Source organism: Pimephales promelas, chromosome 20, assembly GCF_988280905.1.
Source record: "Pimephales promelas chromosome 20, fPimPro1.hap1.1, whole genome shotgun sequence".
Lineage (NCBI taxonomy): Eukaryota > Metazoa > Chordata > Actinopteri > Cypriniformes > Leuciscidae > Pimephales > Pimephales promelas.
The window spans coordinates 12,219,885-12,232,001 of record NC_142788.1 but is presented as its reverse complement, the minus strand read 5'-3'; the positions used below and the strand labels follow the sequence as shown (position 1 = coordinate 12,232,001).

The 12,117-nt window shown below is 44.8% G+C and overlaps 1 protein-coding gene across 3 annotated transcripts in view; it reads left to right on the top strand.

Moving 5' to 3' along the window:
* Positions 1-12,117, top strand: part of arhgap46b (Rho GTPase activating protein 46b) — a 92,938-nt gene that overhangs the window by 26,869 nt on the left and 53,952 nt on the right. Inside the window, exon 1 of one of the 3 annotated variants that reach the window (XM_089124170.1) lies at positions 5,250-5,444. The exons of the other annotated variants lie outside the window; for them this stretch is intronic. The gene's annotated coding sequence lies outside the window, so the exon portion shown is untranslated. Of the gene's footprint in view, positions 1-5,249; positions 5,445-12,117 lie in introns of those variants that run through there. 3 annotated transcript variants of the gene reach the window in all.

The following is a 12,117-nucleotide window of genomic DNA, read 5'->3' as shown; positions in this document are numbered from 1 at the left end:
TTTATTAGAAGATGTGGTATTCAAGTACACACAAAGAAATCTGGAGAGAAAGGCAATACGTTTAAGAATGAGAGATAACACAGAGGTGTGTGTTCATTTTTGGGTGAACTATCCCTTTAAAGGCCCACTGTAGTGCCTTGGAACGCGCAGCTTTGTTTGATGCGTTGATGTCATTTCCACTGAAACAGGAAGCTAAGGCTGGACAAATTAAATGGCTCCTCGCCTTTCAAATAGCCAATAGTGTTTAGTTTATCTCACAGACTGCGAGTCGCACTTGACAGCCCTGTGGAAGCGAATCCAAGCGCTGATGATACATCGGATTCAATAGTATGGGTGTGAATAAATTCTAGCCATTTCATTCTTAACCCAGACTGATCTCATGAAGTAGCGTGTGTATGACCCGCCAATTCGTATTTCCATTTTTGGCGTGCTATCAAGACGCATAATCGCTTTTCAGCGTGTTTATGAACGCCGTTGACTTAACGTTATTACTGTATATATAAATATATGACTTACCTCAACCACATCCCTAAACCTACCCGTCACTGGGGTTAATGGCATATATGACTGTTCCCTTACCATCCTAGGAAAAAAAAAATCGCTCCCCAGATGTAGATCTACATTTTGCTTCGTTTCGCGCGGACATTTGACGGCGTGTACAGACACGCCGAATCACTCGGACGTTAATGGCGTAGACACACACGCATACACGCGGATAGCTCAAAATGCGTAGAGATTAGAGCCCGACCGATAAAGGATTTTGAAGGCCGATACCGATACAAATATTTTTGGGTTTTAAAATCCGATATTCCGATATATCGGCCGATATTTTATTTATTTATTTGAAACTGGACATGATAGTCACAAATTTTGTCATGCTTATTTGAGTTAAGAGAACTGATGGGGATGTTCTTTTAATTGTTATTCAAGCAATGTATGTTTCGTGCCCAACTCAACGAGTGTTGCCACCAGGGACGGTGAGAGTGCCCTCTGGTGGACAAACTATACAACTCCAACACTCATGACATGGTTCAAGCGTGTTTCGTCTGTTTTTATTTTATTTTTGAAATATTCATTTATCGGCCATTATAACTGCCGATACTGATAATTTGGAAAATGCCTAATATCGGCCGATAATATCGGCCTGTCGATAAATCGGTCTGGCTCTAGTAGAGATAACACGCCACTTGACTCGAAAGTGGCGTGCATGTTTACGCAAAAGTCATGATGTCATGTTGCTTAACCGATGTACAGTTGGAAAACGGAATAAAACTTGAGTGTTTCAGCAACCGAACATACATCTCCAACCCCTATTGCTCCGTCACACATCAATGGTCGCTTTGGCCAGGTGGTGTTTAGCATAGGGGACACTTCGGATTCTAGAGAGCATTTGATTGGACAGAAGATGTGACGACAAGTCTGCGGTGACATCATAAACATCCATGATCCATTTTAGCGGAAGTGAGAGTCTACGTTTTGAATGCTTGTATCTCCTAAATGTGACTTTTGTCATTGTTTTGGAACACATCAGCTTATTCAATTTTAATTTTGATTTCAAAGGGCCTTTAAATTCATAAATCATGACCTAAAAAAAATGCTATTAACCTACAGGTCAAAGTGTTAATCGTTCTTTGATAATCTCCCCCTCTGTTAAAGCTTTTTAAATCTAATACACATACATGTTTGGATTCCAAAAACTGAAACTGAAAAATGTATGCCGGTCTTTTCAGCCGGATGTGCTGTGGAATAAAGCATGAATGACTTCACAGGGAAATGAAAGCAGATGTACGCTGGAATATAGAATAAGAGAGCTGAACACGATAGGCATCATGTTTACATGCGCACTCATAGCGTGAGGCTTCCGACCGCGACCACAGCGTAAACAAATCAGATGCTAAACTCCTCTGATCCCGTACAGTCACGGGAGCCCCGCCGTCTGAGCGGCGCTCTCGACAGAGGATTAAAACAAGCTCTCACATCCTCAAACACAGCGAACCAGCCCGTTCCTCCCTCAACAGATGACAAGTAGCCCTGGGAAGAGGCACAGCTGTGACGCTGGAGGGGGATTTGTGTGTGTGTGTATGTTTGTATTTGCTATCGCTACATGCTGTTGGAAAACATGTGTGTGTTCCCCACTCAAATTAGCATGGTGGCTTCCTTTGCTCTTTAGGAGAGAGAGAGAGAGAGAGAGAGAGAGAGAGGGACAGAAATAGACTCATCACTTGCTTTGACGGGCTTAAACACACAGTCAAATGTGGTGCGGGTTTCCCAGCAGTCATATAACGTTACTGGATATAATTAATGTGTTGGCCATGTCCTCATGTCAGACCCTGAGAGCATGATGTTTGCGTGCAGGCCACAGAAATGACAAAAACAAAACCGGGGTAAAAGAAAATGGTCACACGAGGACACACAAATATTCACAGCAGGTGCTTTTTAAAGATTTACTTTTCCGCTTTAGATTTAAAATAAATAGATTTAACAATTAAAGGAGTAGTTCACTTTTAAAAAAACTTTTACTGGTAATTTACTCACCCCCATGTCATCCAAGATGTCGATGTCTTTCATTCTTCAGTCGAAAAGAAATTAAGGTTTTTGATGAAAACATTCCAGGATTTTTCTCCATATAATGGACTTCATTGGGAACCAAACAGTTCAAGGTCCAAAAGACAGTTTCAGTGCAAACTGTTCAAAGGGCTTTAAACGATTCCAGATGGTGAATAAGGGTCTTATCTAGTGAAACGATCGCTCATTAAAAAAACAAACAAATTTTAAGTTTTATAAACTCAAATGGTCGCCTTGCTCTGTTCTGTGATGTTCGTGACTCTCCTGTCCGAACTCGTTCATCAAAATGAACGAATCTTTTTCTTAGTCAATTTGTTCTTTTCGTTCGTTGAATGAACCAAATGACTCGAAAAAAGATTTGTTCATTTGACTGATCGTTTCGCTTGATAAGACCCTTATTCATCGTCTGGAATCGTTTAAAGCCCTTTGAACAGTTAGTTTGTACTGAAACAGTCTTTTGGACCTTTAACTGTTTGGTTCCCAATGAAGTCCATTATATGGAGAAAAATCCTGGAATGTTTTCATCAAAAACCTTCATTTCTTTTCGACTAAAGAAAGAAAGACATGGACATCTTGGATGACATGGGGGTGAGCAAAAGGTTTTTTTTAAAGTGAACTACTCCTTTAAAGAACTCATGAAATTGTACTAAAATTTATATTAATTATATTAAAATTCTAATAATTTTTTATGATGTATGTACATGAAACATGATGTTTGTACAATACTTTTAGTTTATTTAGTTTTTAATTTAATACTAAAATTAAATTAAAAATGTGCCAAAATAAATATTTTATGTTATTATGCAAATCACTTTGGGCACATCACACATTTTCACATTTATTAAGATTTTTTTAATTCAAAGTCTGAACTTTCTATAGCAAGTGCCAAAAAAATAGAAATAGAAAATGCAAAAAATAAATGTTATTTCGTTGTAAATCTTTATTACATCAAACATTTACATATGTTGTTTTCATAATTGACTTTTTAATAATCTACTTTTTTTTTTTGTTACTTACATATTTGTTTCAATATACTCTATATTACATAATTGCATTGCTTGATTTGCATATAAAAATACACCAAGCTGCATTTTCCTTGTCAAGAGCAGTCACACAACTGATCTCAGAATAGTAACATAAAAAGAGGAAATGGAGGAGGAAGTTTAATTTCAATGTGCAGTTTAATTTCGTATGTACAGTAGGAGCTGGTCTTCCCACACTGTCAGCATCTGTCTAGACATGTTCAGAGTACTGGACACACACACAACCACTGAATCTCATATCCATGAAAGCATTTAACACCGACAGTTATATTTAGCATATATAGCATATTTTCCTTTAAAACACGCACAGACACAAAAGCGCTTGTGAAAGTTTATAGAGAGTTTTGTTTTTCTCCAGCTCAATACTGTCTTTATCTAGTCAGAGAATCATGGTGTATTTCTCAAACAGTAAGGCTCTGTTTTCATCGTGCGACTGTACGATTTCTGTTGTGGAGAGGTTTCCAGAACCTTCCTCGTGTTTTCTGTGAAGATTTTGTCTGTAAACATGAGAACGAACAACCAGAGACCCCTTTATTTAGCACTCAAGCATAATCCATACAGTTTATTTCAGACACCCATCTGAACCCATCATATATATATACAGTGTATATATATATATATATATGTTTGTCATATATATGTATATATGTTTGTATATATATATATGTATACATACTGTATGTGTGTGTGTATGTGTGTGTATGTGTGTGTGTGTGTGTGTATATGTATTTTTTTAAGTCTCTTCTGCTCACCAAGGCTGCATTTATTTGATCAAGAGTACAAAAAATTTTTTTTTTGAAGAACTGTTGTTGTTGTTGTTGTTTTCTTTCTATTTGAATATATTTTTAAATGTAATTTATTCCTGTTATGGCAAAGCTGAAAGCAGCCATTGACTTGGTGATCAGTTATTTAATAATGACTCTTATTATTATTATCAATTTAGAAAATGGTAATACAACTGTTTAATTTTGTTTAGTTTTGGAAAATTCATGATTCTTTGATAAATTAACTTTTGAAACCTTTTGTAACATTATCTGTCACTTTTGATCAATGGGTCCTTGCTGAGCTGAATAGTATTAATTATTAAAAATAAACCGTTCTTACCTCAAACTTTTGAATGGTCACGTATCATGGTTTCCACAGAAATATAAAGCAGTGTAGGCCTAACTGTTTCCAACATTGATAATAATCAGAAATGTTTCTTGAGCATCAAATCATCATATTAGACTGATTTCTGGAGGATCATGCGACTCTGAAGACTGGAGTCATGATGCTGAAAATGCAGCTTTGATCACTGGAATAAATTATATTTTTTATAATATATTAAAACTGAAAGCTGTTATTTTGATTTGTAACAAAATTTGACAATATTACAGTTTTTATTACATTTATTTACATTGATGACTTATTTCAAGTAATTTTTCCAAACTTTTGAGCAGTGGTGTGTGTGTCATGATTGATGAAACAGCATCTGGTTTATTTTCAGATGCCTCATGGTGTTGACAACATGCTGGTGTGTGTGCTCGGTGTGTAAAGTTTAATCACATGCAGAAAGACACTGAGTCACTGAGGTCACAGTGACTTCTCACTCTCTCGTTCTGTTTCTATTTCCTCTCATCATCTCACCGACTCCTTTCCTCTTCTTCCGACACGTGTCCTTTAGCTCAAAGGCTTTCTATTCCCGTCCCTCTGGTCGTGTGTGTGTAGGGGCTTGGGCTTGTGGTCGGGGGGTTTACCGGGCCGCTGCTGACCCCTTACACAGCAGATTGCCCTCGCTCTGCATGCTGGGATAGTGTAGGGCCGACTCACTGTCCTGGAAAGACCCTCACAGTGGAGGTAGATGTCTCTCACACACACACACACACGCGCGCACTTTTTCTCACCTCCTTGAGTCAGAAGAGGAAGCTACACACACTCAGAGTGATTGTCAGTGGATTTGGATTTGGTTTCCGTCACAGACGTGTGTGTGGGATCCTACACAGGTAGAGTCTAATGCTGTTTAATGTTTTGGTGTGTGTGGGACTGTTTTAATATGAAAGCTGGATTGTTTTTCTTATTGGATTGATGTTTTGGTATGTAATGATATTATGTACTAAGTTGTAAATTGACGCTGTCGGGCAGAAATCGTATATTCATATTTCATGCAAGTGTCTGACATGTACAAAGCCACAATATCAACTCTGACAACACAGTGTTTAGTTTAAAAAGAAAAAAAATAGTGTTATTTAATTTCTGGAAAAGTAGCCGTGTTGGAGAAATTTGAAAAATGAAAGCATTTAATGTTGAAAGTTCAGTCATATTTACCATTGTTTGGTGAAATTTTGAGAGCGAAATCCAGTAATTTCAATTGGAATCTGCGTAAACTGGAGGGCGAAAGACTTCCCCTCACAGATTTCGTTTTTCATGTGTGAATTCACAGTGTTGACCAACAAGAAGCTGATTGGTATGAAATTTTCTTTTTTTGCAGTCATTTAAATTTTCATAAAATTTTACTAATGCCTTTACAATGATTTTTTTTTTTTTTTTGTGCTTTGGCAGATACAGGCTTTAACAGTTTGTGGCCTGAGAGCCTATCGTGATCTGCAGCTACTCAAGTGGCAATAAGCATCAAGATATCACAGTTTTTTGCTAAGGAGATGTTTGTTTAGTCTCTTCTTGAAGGCCTGAATATTCGTTGAAGTGATTTCACCTACTATGGTAGAGGGGAGGCAGTTCCAAGTTGTTACAACTTAAATTTTGATGTTTTTAGGTCAAACCGTTCTTGTCTGTCGGTCATATAATGGAGGTCTAGACTCTATGGTCACCACTTCAAAGAGCATGCACAGAGAAGTCCAAATTAAACATGATTTAATGACTCGTAAATGTAAGTACACATTGATGGCCTAAGACACGAAACGAGTGGTTTGTGTGAGAAAACGTCTCGGGTTATGACTATAACCCTTGTTCCCTGAGAAGGGAACGAGACACTGCGTCGATAAAATCGACTCTTTGGGGACGCTCCCTAAGCGTGCGCCTCTGAAGTATGAATGAAACTAATCCAATCCTGATTGGTGTTGCGTCGTGACGTAACATGTGACGGCATACCCGGAAGTATAAAAGTGACGCTGTCACAACACACACTAGCCTCGCGATGAAGCAAGACGCTCAAGGGTCTGAAAAGGGGGCGTGGCAACACGACGCAGTGTCTCGTTCCCTTCTCAGGGAACAAGGGTTATAGTCATAACCCGAGACGTTCCCTATCGAGGGAACTCAACACTGCGTCGATAAAATCGACTCTTTGGGGAACGAGTACCCACTAGGCCACGCACCGAACAGACCCGCCCCAGAGTGAAACTGATTAGGCACTCAGCAAGGGCCGAGTACGTGTGCACCGGGCGTACTGGGAAGGCTGAGACTGTAAAACCTGATGAAAGTATGCGGGGTAGCCCAGCCGGCTGCCTCACAAATCTCCTGCAGAGGTACTCCCGACAGAAGGGCCCTAGAGGAAGCTATGCCTCTAGTCGAGTGAGCCCTTAAGGCCAAAGGTGAAGGAACCCCACGCACCTTGTAAGCCTCAGTAATAGCCTGGACAATCCAGTTACTTATAGTTTGTTTGGTCGCCGGGAGCCCCCTCTTAGGTGACCCAAAGCATACTAACAACTGGTCAGATCTTCTCCAAGAAGCAGACTTTTCCAAGTATACACTCAAAGCTCTGACGGGGCAGAGCAAGTGAAGCCTCTCTTCTCCCGCCGACACATGAGGTGGAGGATGGAATGCCTGAAGGACTACAGAGCGAGCCGTACTCGAAGGAACTTTAGGCACGTAGCCCGGACTCGGGTGCAAAAAGGCCTTTACTTTGCCAGGGGCAAACTCCAAGCAAGCTGGCGTTACCGCCAGGGCCTGGAGATCTCCCACCCTCTTAAGAGAGGTAATCGCTAAGAGAAAGACCATTTTCAGCGTTAAGTCCTTAGGCGAAGCCGACTCTAAAGGTTCGAAGGGAGCGAGGGACAACCCTTCCAGAACTATTGCCAGATCCCAGGCAGGCACCCTGGACCTGATCGCCGGCCTCATCCTCCAAGCACCACGGAGAAACCTAATGACCAATTGGTGCCTCCCCAGAGGTCCACCATCTACTGGCGCGTGGAAAGCCGAAACGGCAGCCACGTACACCTTAAGAGTGGACGGGGAGAGACCCGCAGAGAAACGATTCTGAGGGAATTCCAGAACTGAAGCCACTGGGCAGTTTACTGGATCCAACCTTCGTTCTCCACACCAAGTGTGAAACACCTTCCACTTGAGGCCATATAATCTCCTGGTAGATGGGGCCCTAGAGCTAAGTATGGTTTCAACCACCTCAGCTGATAAGCCAGCATTTAGGTACTGAACCCCCTCAGAGGCCAGACCCACAGCTTCCACAACTCTGGGCGAGGGTGGAAGATTGTACCCTCCGCCTGAGACAATAGATCCCTCCTCAGAGGAATCGGCCATGGCGGAGCTATGAGGAGTGATATTATATCCGAGAACCATACTCGTGTCGGCCATCTCGGGGCAACCAGAAGTAGACTGATGCCCTCTTGACGGACCCTCTCCAGGACCCCTGGGAGCAGAGCGATCGGGGGGAAAGCATACAGGCGAAGCCTCGGCCAAGCCTGTACCATGGCATCCAACCCCAGCGGGGCTGGATGTGAGAGGGAGAACCAAAGTGGACAGTGGGACGTCTCTCGAGACGCAAACAGATCCACTTCCATCGGTCCGAACCTCTCCCATATTGACTTCACCACATCCGGATGAAGTCTCCATTCCCCGGGCCTCAGCCCCTGCCTCGACAGGATGTCTGCTCCCCGATTCTGAACCCCTGGGATATACATTGCCCTTATTGACAATATCTTTCCCTGGGACCAAAGGATAATCTGATGCGCCAGTTTGCACAGAGGGCGCGATCTGAGTCCCCCCTGTCGGTTCAGATAGGCCACCACTGACGTATTGTCCGTCCGTATAAGGACGTGGCGACCCTCGATGTCTGGGAGGAAGCTCCTCAAAGCCTTGAATACCGCCATCATCTCCAGGCAATTTATATGCCAAGTGCGATGATGGTCCTGCCACAGACCCCTGGTAAAGCGGCCCTCCATGACCGCGCCCCAGCCCGTAAGGGAGGCGTCTGTCGAAACGGTTTCCCGGCGACATGACACCCCCAACACTGGCCCTTGGGATAGGAACCAAGGCTTCTTCCATATTTGCAGAGACTGAAGGCACTTGCGCGTTACTCTGATCATACGGAACGGATTTCCTTTGGGTGAGAACCCCTTGGTCTTCAACCACCACTGGAGGGGCCTCATGTGAAGGAGGCCCAGAGGAATAATGTTGGATGCCGGTGCCATGAGGCCCAGCATCCTTTGAAAGTGTTTCACAGTGACGGCCTGACCTAGCCTCACCCTGGACACCATCACCAGAATTGACTCGATACGTGCGGGAGACATACGTGCCTGCATTGTAGTCGAGTTCCACACGACTCCCAAAAAGGTCGTGCCCTGGGACGGTTCTAGCACACTCTTCTTCAAATTGAGTCTTAACCCCAATTTTTTGAATATGGCCAAGAACGACATCTCGATGCCGAACTGCCATCTCCCGAGACTGGGCCAAAATAAGCCAGTCGTCGAGATAATTTAATACGCGAATCCCCTGAAGTCTCAGTGGAGCAAGGGCCACGTCCATACACTTGGTAAATGTGCGGGGAGAGAGTGCTAGGCCGAACGGAAGAACCCGATATTGGTATGCTTCGCCCCCGAAAGCGAACCTCAGGTACCTCCTGTGACAAGGAAGGATGGAGATGTGAAAATAGGCGTCTTTCAGATCTATCGTGACAAACCAGTCCTCGGATCTGATTTGACTCACGATTGTTGGAATGGTCAACATTCTGAATTTGAACCTTCTCAGAGACCGGTTCAACACCCTGAGATCCAAAATTGGCCTTAACCCCCCATCCTTCTTTGGAACTATAAAGTACCGGCTGTAAAACCCGGACTCCCTGTCTACCGGAAGAACACGTTCTATGGCTCCTTTCGACAGCAGAGTCTGTACTTCTTGTTCCAACACCTGAGCCTGCTCTGGGACCACCGCAGTGAGCACCACCCCAGAGAACTTGGGGGGGCGGTGCGCGAACTGCAGTCTGTACCCAACTCGTATTATCTGCAGGACCCATGGAGATATGTTGGGAAGATGATACCATTCCTCTACAAAATCTCCTAAGGGTACCAGCCTCTCGAGGCTGGCCTCTGGTGTCTTTTCGCTGGAAATTGATGCGGCCCGAAGCGCTGTTAACGGCGGACCTGCATCTTTTCCTAGAGGGCCCCGTTGTGAGAACAACCTCGGTTGTCTCACTGCGGAGGGGGCAGCCCTCTGAAGTCCTGCCTTGGCTAGGACCTCTTTTCCGAAGTCCTCTTAGCCTGAATGACGTCCCTCAGGTCACCCCTCTGGCTGGAGGACTTCGGTTTTTGGGAGCGTTTCCTCTGTTGCCAAGACCCCGGAGGGGGGGCTCTAGAGGAAACGCTCTCCTTCTGCTCTGCCCTGTGGGAGGAGCTGGCTGATGGCTGGGGCTGATTGCTTTGCCCCCCCCTACTAGATTTGGCCTTCGCTTTCCGGGGGAGGTACTGCTGGAACGCCGCAGATTGTTTTCTCGACTCCTGAAACCTGTCGACAACCGAATTAACGGCGTCGCCGAACAGGCCAGAAGCCGAAAGCGGCGCATCCAGCAGGAAGGACCTATCCTTTTCTTTAATACCGGATAAGTTCAGCCACAGATGCCTCTCCGTGGCCACCATGGCCGCCATAGAGCGGCCAATAGCGCTGGCCGCTTCCCTAGTGGCCCGGAGAGACAAATCTGCGGCCTTCCTCAACTCCGCGACATCTTCAGGAGTAGGCCCCTCCCCCTCATCCAAATCTTTCAGGAGGTCGGCCTGGTATGCCTGCAAAATCGCCATTGAGTGCAGACACGAACCAGCCCGACCCGCCGCCATGTAAGCCCTGCCCACTAATGCAGATGTCTCTCTGCAGGGCTTACTAGGCAACACCGGGGTCTTTAGGGAAGACGCCGATTCGGGAGAGAGATAGCTCGCTAAAGCCTCCTCCACCTTCGGCATCTTCCCATATCCCATATCTCGAGCCCCCATAACATTGTAATCTATTACATTGGGACTCGAAATACGGGACGAATGCGGTCTTTCCCACGTTCTCGAGATCTCTTTATGGAGATCAGGGAAAAACGGCAGACCCCGGCGGTGAGGCTGTGACCTGCGCTGCAGGTAACGCTCGTCCATTTTACTGGTGACTTGCGTTTCCTGCTCATGTTGTGGCCAGCTGATGTTTAGTCTGGCCACAGCGCGTGTCACAACCTCCACCAGCTCCTCATAACCCAGGCCGCGTGATGGCGTGCTGAGATCACGGTCGTCCGCATCGATGCTGAGCACGTCCCCTTCCTCAGAAGTAGACAGCTCAAGCACCGGGACCTGATCGCGGGTAGGAGAAACCGCAGCGCGGGCTCCCACACCACTCTCAGAGGCTGCGGGATCAGCCGATGGCGAGCGAGAAAATGCCTCAGCATTCTCACTCTCCTCCGCCAGATCCCGCTGCGAACCCCAGGATCTCAGTCGCCGCATCGCCTCGACATATGCGGGACCGGAACCCTGGGGAACGCGAGCCTGACCGTGCTCGTCAAAGCACGCCAGCCGGGAGCGCAGCACTCTAATAGGCAAAGCCTCACACATTTCACAAGCAGCCCCCTCGAGAGCTGCCCGTGCGTGCTGCACTCCCAAACAATACACACAGAGAGAGTGTGCGTCCCCACCCGTGATGAAACGAGGGCAGGGATGCACACACCTCTTGAATTGTTCACTGGCCATACTTTCTTTCAATAATAAGACAAACAACACCAAATAAGACAGACAGTTTCAACATAAAGCGCTTGCTGAAGAGCGAAAGCTAGTGTGTGTTGTGACAGCGTCACTTTTATACTTCCGGGTATGCCGTCACATGTTACGTCACGACGCAACACCAATCAGGATTGGATTAGTTTCATTCATACTTCAGAGGCGCACGCTTAGGGAGCGTCCCCAAAGAGTCGATTTTATCGACGCAGTGTTGAGTTCCCTCGATAGGGAACGAACAGTATTTATATCGTTTTTACCTCTTGTAACCACAGCCACGTCCAACTGATCTGAAGGCACGGGCGCTTCGGTCTGCGCAAGAGCACCAGAAAGCTCCAGAAGTGATATCTCGCGCGGTTGCGAAATTTAAAAAAAAAACACCAAAAAACACAATGTGTCTGTTGATATATCGAAATCGTCTTCCATTGCAATTTCCTGTATATCTAAATATGTTTAGATCTTCTCAGTGAAAGGTAACACTTCTGAGGTAAGAGGTAAAAATTATATAAATACTGTTCGTTTTCTCACACAAACCGCTCATTTCGTGTCTTAGGCCATCAATGTGTTCTTACTTACATTTACGAGTCATTGAATCATGTTTAATTTGGACT